This window comes from Lissotriton vulgaris, chromosome 10 (assembly GCF_964263255.1).
Source record: "Lissotriton vulgaris chromosome 10, aLisVul1.2, whole genome shotgun sequence".
NCBI lineage: Eukaryota > Metazoa > Chordata > Amphibia > Caudata > Salamandridae > Lissotriton > Lissotriton vulgaris.
In genome coordinates this window covers 153,211,688-153,224,167 of record NC_141698.1, presented here as the reverse complement: position 1 = coordinate 153,224,167, position 12,480 = coordinate 153,211,688, and the positions used below count along the sequence as shown (strand labels likewise).

General features: G+C 41.9%; 1 protein-coding gene across 4 annotated transcripts in view; it reads left to right on the top strand.

Moving 5' to 3' along the window:
- The first annotated feature begins 2,223 nt into the window (after positions 1-2,223).
- The window catches only part of BHLHA15 (basic helix-loop-helix family member a15), a 103,380-nt gene continuing 93,123 nt past the window's right edge, over positions 2,224-12,480 (top strand). Inside the window, exons 1-2 of one of the 4 annotated variants that reach the window (XR_015300662.1) lie at positions 2,435-2,574; positions 10,782-10,880. The gene's annotated coding sequence lies outside the window, so the exon portion shown is untranslated. Of the gene's footprint in view, positions 2,575-10,781; positions 10,881-12,480 lie in introns of all 4 variants that reach the window. The other 3 variants (XR_015300663.1, XR_015300665.1, XR_015300664.1) reach the window with 3 other exon arrangements.

Below are 12,480 nucleotides of genomic sequence, written 5' to 3'. Positions count from 1 at the left end.
TCAAGCACGGGTTATTGGTTGTCTTTGACTTTTCACCGTTACCTAAACATGGTTAAGGATGGGTGAATTTAGTAAATCTATTAATTTCCACGACTTTTAATGCTCAATGGTATCTGCGGTAAGACTGCGCTAGCACTTACTTGCTTTTATTCAGTTGCTCTCTCAAAGAGGTGTTGTTAATGGGGTGTGTTTCGTGTTCCGCGGTGACTCCGATCTGTATGTTTAAGAATTCGGAATCAGTTTCACAAATCAAAGGGAAACATTTACTGGAGTTCAGTGTTTGTTTATCTTATTCGCCTACCTTCGTGTAGCGCGGCTGGCGACCCAAGCTCCTCACTTCATTTTAGACGAACGTTCGCGTTCTGAAAAGGAATCAAGCCCATGTTGGAGTTTACTTTGGCTTTGATTCTGTGTTGCTACTGCGCTAAGCATTGAGCCACACTTCTCCAAGAGGTCTGGTCTCCCCCTTTGGCTGCTCCCATTCCTTCTATGAAAGTGGGAGTCCCTCAGGGCTCAATTTTGAGCCCCACACTTTTCAACCTTTCTATGTCTCTCCTTGCTCCCTTAGCAGAAGAATGCGGGGCTAAAATATGCTCCTATGCGAACGACACGCAGCTTCTGTTTACCTGTGACATGGGTGAGGACTTTGTAGGTGAAAAGATCAACCAATATCTGACTAGGGTTTCGGCATGGCTTAGGGAGATCCAGCTCAAATGCAACTCAGAGAAATCAAATGTAATTTTTTTCGGCTCTCCACCTATGGATGAGTGGAACAATGGTGCCCATCAGACATGTTGTCACCCCTTTCATCCGCTAGCACAGTCAAGAACCTGGATGTCCAGATCCAGTCAGTTGCAGGATCCTATTTTGGCCTCCTGCAGAGGCTCAGGAAATGTTCCCCCTCTTGCCTCTCGACCACAGGAAGACCATTTTTCAAGCCCTTATTGTTTCTAGACTGGACTATGTTAATGTCCTATATTTGGGCCTCCCACAATACCTACTGAATAGATTGCAGGTGGTCCAGAATCAGGGCCGGACTGGCCGTAGCGGGCACCGGGCAATCCCCCGGTGGGCCGCATGGGTGGGGGCCGGTTTTGGGCCCCTGGGGGCCGTTTTTGTTGCAGGGACGTTTTTGCAGCAGAGCTTCAAAATCGGCCGTGTAACAAAATTGGCCGAAAACCGGCCCTGGGAAAGAGCTCGGCGGCATCCCAACCCCCAGGGGAGGGGGGCCGCCCAAGCACTTTGCCAGGGCCGGGTTTGGTTCCCAGCCCGGCCCTGTCCAGAATGCGGCCGCCCGGGCGGCCCACCTGCTTAAACCTAGAACCCAGATCTCACCTCACCTGAAAGCCTTTCACTGGCTACCTGTGAGGAAAAAAAATGCTTTAAGGCCTTGACCCTGACCTTTAAGGCACTACAGGGCATCAGCGCACATTACCTCAGAAGGAGAGTCATACACTACCCCCCGCAGAACCTTGATGACATCTTTACTGCATCTGGCTGCTGTCCCCAAGATATGCTGCACCCGTACAGGAGGTCACTCTTTCCAAGGGCAAGTTTCACGCGCCTGGAACCTCCTGCCGTTGACACTCAGACAGTTGACCGACTTACTTACCTTTAGGAAGATGCTTAAAACTTGGCAAATTGGCTCTTCCGTCATTTATCTTAAGTCTCCCCCACCCTTTAAGGACAGCAGCAGGCTAGTTTTGAGTAGCTGTGCGCTTTATAAATACTTCTCATGCATTCATTCATTCATAGGGCTCAGCCGAGCTGGGGCCACAGAATTTAACAGATCAATGGAGGAAGCACCCAGACCAAAAGCTTCTCTGTGTATCTATTTTATATATGATTTGGAAAAAAAACTGAGTAGCAAAAAGCTAAACCTGGCATTAATAGTAAGGTTACTAAATGACTCCATGTCACCATTAGACAAGAATGTTGGGAGAAACCAACTGCACCAACACGCTTGAAACAATGCTTTGAAAAAGAAAGCGAATCGGTACTGGAGCACGGTGTTCCTGGCGACACAGAGTCAATTGATAACCAACCTGAACGAGGCATTTGCACAAATCACACTAAAGTGTGATCTCAAAAGTACATTGAAAGTTTGATTGAAAGAACCAATTCATATGTGGAAGATTAAGAACTGGCACAATCCCGCGAGAGAGGACACATGACCTTTAATTTTCCACCCAACCGGCTCTTTTATTTCCGCCTGCTGACAACAGGGACGCCAGAGCAGCTCGGGGAGAAAAGGAAGCAGCCCAGCGCAAACAATGAGCGTCAGATATGTTTGCATAGGGGGGCCGTTGCTTTTGCGAGAAAAAAAAAAAGCACACCCGGAGCCGTCTTTGCATCGGGGATGCTGCCAGGCTCCGCCCTAACCTGGCTCGGCACTAAAGCAACGTGTACCAATACCCTGGCGGGGAGCCGCTAACAGCAGCCCTGCTCCCAGAGCTCGCGCATGCACCTGCTGCGCGTGCAGAGGCCGGGACCCCCCAGCACGCAGCGCGAGCCAGCAGCCAGTGGAAGCGCGTGCGGTACAGCGAGCGGCACGCGAGCCGAGCAGAGCACGAGGTAGGTTCTTCCTGCGGGGTGGGGCTTGCAGGGTCCAGGGTCCTGGCTCCCCCCAAACCACTTCAGAAAGACCGTATAGCCAAGAGGCGAAGGTCGGAGCTTGGCGAGAATAGCATTTGATTTCCCCCACAATTTGAACGAAAACGAAATGAAGTCCTATATATATATTTTGTTATTGCCCATATCTCCTCAACTCAGTATAGTGTATTTTACTTGAGCTTTCGGGTCGCGATAGCAGGTCAGTCAGGAGAGAGTTGTTGCGACGTAGACAGTTGTTGTGAGCTTAATTTTGCCACCACACCAACGAAGACACCCTGGTGGGACAGCCCTTCGTTTAGGAACCGAAATTGCAGTATGAGCAAGTCCCAAGTTTCAACCAGTCAAAAAATTAACTATTCTTCTGTCACGCGAGTTTCACCTGCACACGGGGCTTCCCCTATCCACAGAGTACTTAGAATAAAACTGGCACAGTTGTTTTTTTACTCAATGTGACATAGCACCGGAGAAGTGGTCTCCAAACATTTTAATACGCAGCCACCTTAGTTAAAAAAAATATATATTTCCTCACAATAATTACTGTAATCGTCAACTCTGAATATATTCAACTATGCAAACATTGCAGTTGTTATCTATTTAAAAATATGCAAATAGGAGATTGCTAACTTGCGAATGGCAGACACAGCTTTCTAAAAGTGTACAATTTTCCACATTGTAAGATACTTTAAGGATTGTTTGCACCCCACCTCACCTCTACCTACATGACATGAGTGACAGACACATTACTGACGCCCCTCTGCGGAGTGTCTCGCTGCCACTCTGTTTTCTTTTATAAACAACACAAAACTGTTTGCAACATGATGTTTGCCTTGGTTCTCTATGGGTTTAGTAAATGTTACTCTTGTCCGGAACCTGTCACCCCCTGAGATCAATTCAGACACACCAGGGGGGGCATGCCTCACAATTTGAAGACCGCTGCTCTTGAATGATCCATTTTAGGGATGTGACCCCCTATTTTACCTACATTTTCAGTCAAAACTTTGGACCTCATTTAAGAAACCCCTATGGCACTTTTTGCGCTGCCGGAGCGTTACTTTTTTGACGCTCCGGTGGCACAATGGGCCACCGCATATTTACATGGCCACGCAGAGCCACTTTGCGTGGCTTTTCATGACCTTGTAAATATGTGCCCTTTTCACGCAGAAGACTGCGTGAAGGGAGCATTCCATGGGTGCTGCTGTGGGTGTTCCCAAGCAACACCCATGGCATCTGAAGCATTCCCAGGTTTACAAGGAATCGTAAAACTGGGAATGCGTTAGATTCTAACGGAACCCCAAGGGTTGCGGTAGGGAGGCGCAACAAGGCGAAATATCCTAATTTCTCCTTGTTTTTAACTCTTTCTATGTGTGCTGCATTCAGCACACAGAAAGAGGAAAACACCTCTTGTGATTATTTTCGTGCAGGAGGATGTCCTTCATGCCCTAAAACAATCACCCCTACAATGCAGACACCCTTGCTCCATGGAGAAATGTGGCTCAATGATTAGAGCAGCAGACCCTGATGCAGAGGTCTAGTCCGGGACCAGGGTTCAATTCCCCGCCTCGGCGGGTCTTGGGCTAAAAATTCCACGGACCTGATAATTCTCGCCTCAGTGCCTATTCCAATCATGGAGTCCCACTCTGCAACCCTGGGCAATAGCTTGCTTAATCTCCACAACGGCCCCCACAACGCTAAGGATGCCTGGCCTCCACCTTGGGGGTGCTCAGGAGTGGACGCCTCACAGGGAAAGCCAGGATGGGTTCCACAGCGATATTCGTACAAGCGCCTTGAGACCCTTGGGGGTGAGTAGTGCGCTATACAAGTATCAATTTACATGGCATGAGGATGCCTGCGTTGGCAGCCCAATGTGTGCCAGCTTCGGGGAAAAGGACAAGATACGGCACATTCCTGCCCTTTTCTTTTGACTCAGGGTAGTACAGCAAGGTTTCTTGCGGTGCTGTCCTGCGATAAAACCTCGTAAATGAGGCCCTCCACTTTCCTGATCTGACCCTACAAATTGGAGAACTTCACTACAAAGTTTGTTTTAAATAAGCATACCATGGCCGTTTGTTACAATTTCAATGGCTATACATGCAATAAAGTAACAGAGCAGTGTCAACTTGAGTAGTTTTGGGGCCCACTGTTAGATCAACTTTGAATTGTATTTCAAATTTTCTCTAATCTATGCTTGTAAGATGGAACCCAAAACAGCCGAAATATGTTTTTCCCAGGGTCCCAAACATCCTTAAAATGACCTGGGTAGAGAAAAAGTCAGTGGTACATTAAGGCAGACAGAAGAAAGGGTAAGAGAGAGAAATAGACAGAGGTAAAATAGAAATATCAATTTCATAGCGGGCTACTTTATAGGTTGGAGCCCTGGGCAGTTGCCCACTTTACCTTAAAATGTCCCTGGCACACAATCTCACGTGCAATAATTGAAAGTTAGACGGGCTATTATAAGAGCCTGTTGTCATTGAAAGCGTGGACAGGTTCTTATTAATAATCACTATGAAAAAAGTGATGCTGTTTCATCAAACCTTTGTTGGAATTAGGGTAAGAATTGTGAGTGTGCGGTATTGTCAGTGTATTTTAGTGCCATAGGAGTGACACATTTTTTTGCACAACCCTCTCTCCTTTCCTTCACTCATACTGCTTCCCTCTCTTTTTTGGCCACAGTGCACTTATGGTAAATGATTGAATGGACGTAGTCTTTAAAGTCCAGGAAGATGGTTCAGTGAGTTTCTGACGTGTGATTTGACCCCCGCTTAGGAATTTAAATACAGGCTTGCATGTCAAGTTCATACTTTCATTCTTCTGAGGTAGTTACTATTACAAAAGGACACAGCAGTTTTGTACTCAAGATAGCACATCCGCTAATGGGTACACTTTGCTTGTGTATTGACAGTGCACGTACTGGTTGCTAAACCCCATGTAACTTTCTGCTTTGAAAGCTACTGAGACGATTGGATGACCCACCATTACTGGGAGAACTAAACTTTCACAACCAATTTTATTGAGCAAATGAGCAATAAAAAACGTGGCATCCCCAAGACCGAAGATCACCACGACAATATCGGTACAGTAAATCACATAGGCAGCAAATGTTTAAGCAGGTCTTAAGAATAGGCTCAGTATGAAAAGCCCCCTCTAACCCACCCTACCCCTCAACCCCGACCCCCCAACCCCCCAACCCCAAAACTGCCCCCCCCCCCTACCCCCCCACCCACACGTGTACATATAGCAATAGAATAAAATGCGTAGGTGCAGCGCAACTGGAGCGTCACTGCTTCGGGCCAACAATGTCACTGCCTTCAAATGTCCTTCTCTCGCTCCGCTGGGGGATCCAGGGACAGACCCCGGTAGTCGGCCCATCGCTTCCAAATTTTGTAGTGTTTGCGCGGGCAGCCCCTGGGAGAACTAAACTTAATAGCACTTTTTTAAAGATCAGTATCAGAGTAGCAATGCCAGATTTACAAGTCCATGTTAAAAAGTTAAACAGATGAAGATAACTATACTTTTTAGATATTGTTTGTTTATTATACAACTATCTTGTATTCTTGATATATTGTAGTATTAAATCTCATACAATAGCCGCCACTTGTTTCTTCAACTTACGACTTCCTCAAGGCCCAGACGGAATCTGTGTCTTCGATGGAATGGGTCAATGTATGTAAACACTGCCATCAGGTTCAGTAGTGTTCTCTGTGTAGTAGAACAGTGTAGGCTCTAAGTGGGTCCCTGCTCTGAAGGAAATGGTCATCCGTGGTAGTTATTGCTTCACGGCATGTTTGTTGAATTTGGAGATATACAGTATTGGGTGTCAAAGACATGCACCCCCAAGATGGTTCAAGGAGTTGAGCACTTGCTGCTAGTATGGGTGTTTATGGTCCTGCATTTCATGAAGTCAAATACCCACTTGCATAGCTAATTCATCCTTTTATCCCACTAAAGTTAATAAATTGAGTACCGCTAAATTAGTAATAAATAAAGAAGGAGATGTAGCCCGAGGCTATAACTAGTGCCTTTGGAACATCAATAACATCGATTACAGGTTTAAATCCCAGCTTTGGCTCAACATCCTGTGATTATGCTCAAATAATGTAATATCCCTATACGAAAACAAATTTTAAAAAGAGTGAATCTGCAACGCAAACAGTTGTTTTTAATATATTGCTTTAATACTCTTAGGCCAGTTTCGCTCAAAAATTGCAAAAAATTGTATTTATGGGATTTAGAAAATAGCAAAACTGCGATATCATGTGCTTTAGAAAGAACAGATTATTTTGTTTAGCTCCACATCTGCACACCCAATCTTGTCTTGCACAAAGTTAATCACAAATCATGTATATTTTAAGAAGGACCTCAAAACTGTATTCCACAAGTAGGTTGGAGAGCCCTATTGAGGAATTTTGGGGGGTGGACCGCATTTAGTGTAAGTGGTACATTTTTGGCAAACAAGGGTAGTAACATTGAACGTTTTGTAAGATTCAAGATGTCTTGGAAACAACAAATGTCCCACAGGGTTACCAATCAATTGGTAAAGAGTGGAAAAGTGGTACGTTTTAATTTTTCAGATGTCTAGCAATACCAATCACACACTTATATAGGTTGCAGAGGTTCAGAAATGTCAAGCATAGGTAAACAAATATATTCCTTAAGACCACCAGAGATTGCAAGCTTGTATCACTATGGCGCACCATATACACTATACAGACAAGATACAAAATTAGAAAACCAGAGAGTAGTTTTTGGAAAAAGTTATATATATACTTTGTATATTTATTCAGATAAAAAACATTTTATCACACATATCACAAATTTTAAAAAACATACATGTAATATGTTGAACATTTCATAAAAAACATTTAAAAACACATGAAGTAAACAGTGGTTAAAAAGTTCGAAAGAACGTGGGTCGACGCGGCGTTTCGGTTACAGTCAAATACAAAAACCTTCTTCAGGACCAAGTTCTAAAAGGAAACAAGAAATTACTTTTTTTGCAGTTCCAATTTGTCAAACAGAGCATTTCTCCAAAAACAACACTATTAGTTGGCTACATTATTTTGGGGTTGGTGCTTAAATAAAGAAGGAAGGTAGGTGGTGGATGACTTTATTGGTATTGCTAGGAGACATCATTTATAGTACCAAAATATGGGGCCCAATTTATAATAATGGGGAGGGTTTCACTCATTTGGATATGTTTATTATTTAGGTATTAACATTCAATTTACCTGTATTGTATTAATAGCTTCCAGATAGATCCTGGGAAGCCATGAGCCGGTTCTAGAATCCGGTCAGGAACTGAGTATAAGTTCTCGCTTGTTTTGACCTGTGCTTCAATGATATCTATAATTAATAGTACAGATTGGATCAATGATTTGCCTGTTCAATTCTTACTAGATAGTGAAATTTTAATATAGTACGTATTTACCTTGAGGTTGTTAAGGGATGGACCTCGCTCTGGTAGTAGGAGCCACCGATATTGGACTGCAATTATGCTGTAAACAAGTACATCTAGTATTATACTGCAGTAAAAGGAGTGATTGCCAAATAACAAATAGGTCTTTGGTTATATATTACTCACCCAGATTTACATGCCTGGCGGGTATTTATTTCCACGAGCTTTTCAATTGGCTTGTGTGTCAATGTCTATCATTCACTTCATGGTGGGGGTTGTACTGCCTCTGTTTATTACAGAAAGGTATAGAAACATATTATATTAGAGTTCTTGTCTGTTATATAACACGATTAAAATGTTAAAAAGACCTGTGTCTTTGGTTAATCTATCATGTGAATATATATTTTTTTATTCTAAGCAAAATATCAACTATATAAAGTGATTTTTTTGCCAGTGTTGCAGTTGTTTATATCCCTGGCATTGTATCGGGGCAGCACTAACATCAATGACAACATCCAATTTGGCGAGCGTCGACGCTCGCCAAATTGGATGGCTCTGCGCTCGAACTACTCGTGTGCCTGAAATTTTAAAATCGTTTCAGAATAGAAGGTTATTTAAATGCTTAGCGTCTAAACTATAGAAACATACGCTGTTGCAGTACTGTGGTGTCTGCAAACTTAACACGATCCGCATGCTATATAGATTCAATCATACAGCCTCAAAGTGCTATTCAACTATTCGGGCATTTAAAACCCATGCTGTCATTGATGTTAGTGCTGCCCCGATACAATGCCAGGGATATAAACAACTGCAACACTGGCAAAAAAATCACTTTATATAGTTGATATTTTGCTTAGAATAAAAAAATATATATTCACATGATAGATTAACCAAAGACACAGGTCTTTTTAACATTTTAATCGTGTTATATAACAGACAAGAACTCTAATATAATATGTTTCTATACCTTTCTGTAATAAACAGAGGCAGTACAACCCCCACCATGAAGTGAATGATAGACATTGACACACAAGCCAATTGAAAAGCTCGTGGAAATAAATACCCGCCAGGCATGTAAATCTGGGTGAGTAATATATAACCAAAGACCTATTTGTTATTTGGCAATCACTCCTTTTACTACAGTATAATACTAGATGTACTTGTTTACAGCATAATTGCAGTCCAATATCGGTGGCTCCTACTACCAGAGCGAGGTCCATCCCTTAACAACCTCAAGGTAGATACGTACTATATTAAAATTTCACTATCTAGTAAGAATTGAACAGGCAAATCATTGATCCAATCTGTACTATTAATTATAGATATCATTGAAGCACAGGTCAAAACAAGCGAGAACTTATACTCAGTTCCTGACCGGATTCTAGAACCGGCTCATGGCTTCCCAGGATCTATCTGGAAGCTATTAATACAATACAGGTAAATTGAATGTTAATACCTAAATAATAAACATATCCAAATGAGTGAAACCCTCCCCATTATTATAAATTGGGCCCCATATTTTGGTACTATAAATGATGTCTCCTAGCAATACCAATAAAGTCATCCACCACCTACCTTCCTTCTTTATTTAAGCACCAACCCCAAAATAATGTAGCCAACTAATAGTGTTGTTTTTGGAGAAATGCTCTGTTTGACAAATTGGAACTGCAAAAAAAGTAATTTCTTGTTTCCTTTTAGAACTTGGTCCTGAAGAAGGTTTTTGTATTTGACTGTAACCGAAACGCCGCGTCGACCCACGTTCTTTCGAACTTTTTAACCACTGTTTACTTCATGTGTTTTTAAATGTTTTTTATGAAATGTTCAACATATTACATGTATGTTTTTTAAAATTTGTGATATGTGTGATAAAATGTTTTTTATCTGAATAAATATACAAAGTATATATATAACTTTTTCCAAAAACTACTCTCTGGTTTTCTAATTTTGTATCTTGTCTGTATAGTGTATATGGTGCGCCATAGTGATACAAGCTTGCAATCTCTGGTGGTCTTAAGGAATATATTTGTTTACCTATGCTTGACATTTCTGAACCTCTGCAACCTATATAAGTGTGTGATTGGTATTGCTAGACATCTGAAAAATTAAAACGTACCACTTTTCCACTCTTTACCAATTGATTGGTAACCCTGTGGGACATTTGTTGTTTCCAATGTATCTCCCCTGTCCCTAAGTTGACAGACAAAGGGGGCGTCCTTTTTACTTTCTCAGATTCAAGATGTCAACATAGGCATTTTGAGATAAACTATCAATGTTTGGCAAAAGGATGAATTTTAAGCACACAAACCTAGTAGGTTTTCTGTCACAAACTGCATTTAGCAAAATCAATGAATTTGCAACCACAAAATTCCTTTTCCTAATTACCAAACCCGTTTTGCCATTCAGACAACTCAGCAGCCACAGAATTGCATGATGCCAGTGGATCTGGATAATAAATGCAGACAATATAATACAACCATTGACATAAGAAGATAGGATGTGAAGAGAAAATGCAAGATTCCCATTGTGGGCAATTCAATAGCAGAGAAGCAGAGTTTTAAAGTTCTCTTAGATTGGTTAGGGCAGGAATGGAATAGTGAAATAGGGGATTAAAACTGAAGGATAGACTTTTAATGGGGGGAAGTGGACAGGTGGTCCTGGGCTATTGACATTAAGTGACTCCTGATCATGTCAATAAAAGGTAGGTAATCTTGAACGTATGTAAATCAGTATCTCGTGAGTGGCCATTGTCAACAATCTTCTTATCCATTTGCAGTGCATTGGTGGGGGAACACTCTTCCACAGAAAACACAACAAAACCACCATCCAGGCCATGGAGAACCACTGGCACCAGCGCAGTACTATCCCCTGGATGGTGAGTTGTCATGGAGAAGCACTAGGTCAGAGGGTGAGGTTATTGCCACACATATTTCATGCAGTGCAAGGATTCTGCCCCAACCATGAATTACTGATGGACAGGGTCAAAGAACATGTGTAATGTTGCAGGCAAGCTGTTTTCCTCTTCCCCAGAGATAGGAGGTATTGATGCCTGCCCTACAAAGGTGGGCTGGGCACCAATGCCATTCAAACAAGATTTTCAAAAACCTGAACTTCATGCAGTTGTCTATCATGATGGAGCAGCAGGACAGACTATTCCTCCTTGGAGTACACAGTGGTGAGATGATCCAGCTGCATACACAACGACTTCGATTCAGTGGGTTTTTCAAATGTACCTTCCAGCATGAATCCGTATAAGCCCGAAACTCATGATGTGAGGCAGCTCACAATTAGAGACAGAGCCAGGGGTACGTGTCAAGGAACTTTTTAAGGCATTGTGAAAGTTGTAGGTATTTTTCCAGGAACTTCTTGGTGTTGACTGTTACACTGCTTCAGTTCAACAATATTTAATGCCAGAGATGTTATCGTTTTCCTGCAGCTAGCATTGAAGCAGGTTTTGTTCAGGCCTCGAAAAACCATAAAAATGTTACAAGACGTGCAGGCCTAGACTTAAATAATCTATTTGACCTAATTATAATGTTCTTGACCCATAAACTGGTTTCAAAATATGTGATCCTGGGAAAATATTTTAATTCACTGAGCTGGCTTTATCATAGATGAGAGCACCTTCAAATACATGAGGTCAGCATGTTTGCTGTACATAAACACATTTTTTTTATTTAATAGACAACTTTTGCTACATATATAAAACAAATCTAGTCACATACAGGATACACTTGACCGCTGACCTGCCTCTTAGTACATTAACGTCATTGTCATGAGGGCAGGAATGTTTCTCAAATCATCTTTAAACACTATCACTTTTAATAAATACATACCTGAAGCATGACGTGATAGTACACTTATTTGCAATCAGCAGATTTTCCATTGAAATGGCCACAATATTTCTCACTGACATTTGGTTTTACAGATACAACTATATAGTGTATAATGCTTGGAAATCCAGTTTCTCTAAATATTTGCCATTTTCACATCACCAAGTAAAGTGTTCTGATTTGTGTTGCTCCAAGTTAAATCTTTGTTTGCATCACTTCTGTGATCACTTCTGAATTTAAAAAAAAACCTGACATCCTACAGCCTTTTGTTTCACGATTGTCAGACAGCTCACTTGACAAAAACCTCTAACTGTAATAAGAGAAAGAAAAGTAAACACAATTTTCCAGGATACAGCAACAATTAGTAAAAAGACAAACTTATATTTGACCTGTCCTTGAACAGAGAGCAAATGTGTCAAGATAAAAATAAGACCTTAAGGTGTCTTTATTGCTCATTCACTTTCTGAATGAACAGATCACATGTTCCTTCCGGCTCAAATCTGACCTGCCATAGCAAGTAGGCTAGTAGATTTTTCAAGGCTATAGCTTATTCAAGTAACTCAAGTAAATCTAGATTGTAAATAGTGGTGCTTCAGTTTTGAAGTAGATTTTAACGCCTGTAACACATTCTGTCACTTGTGA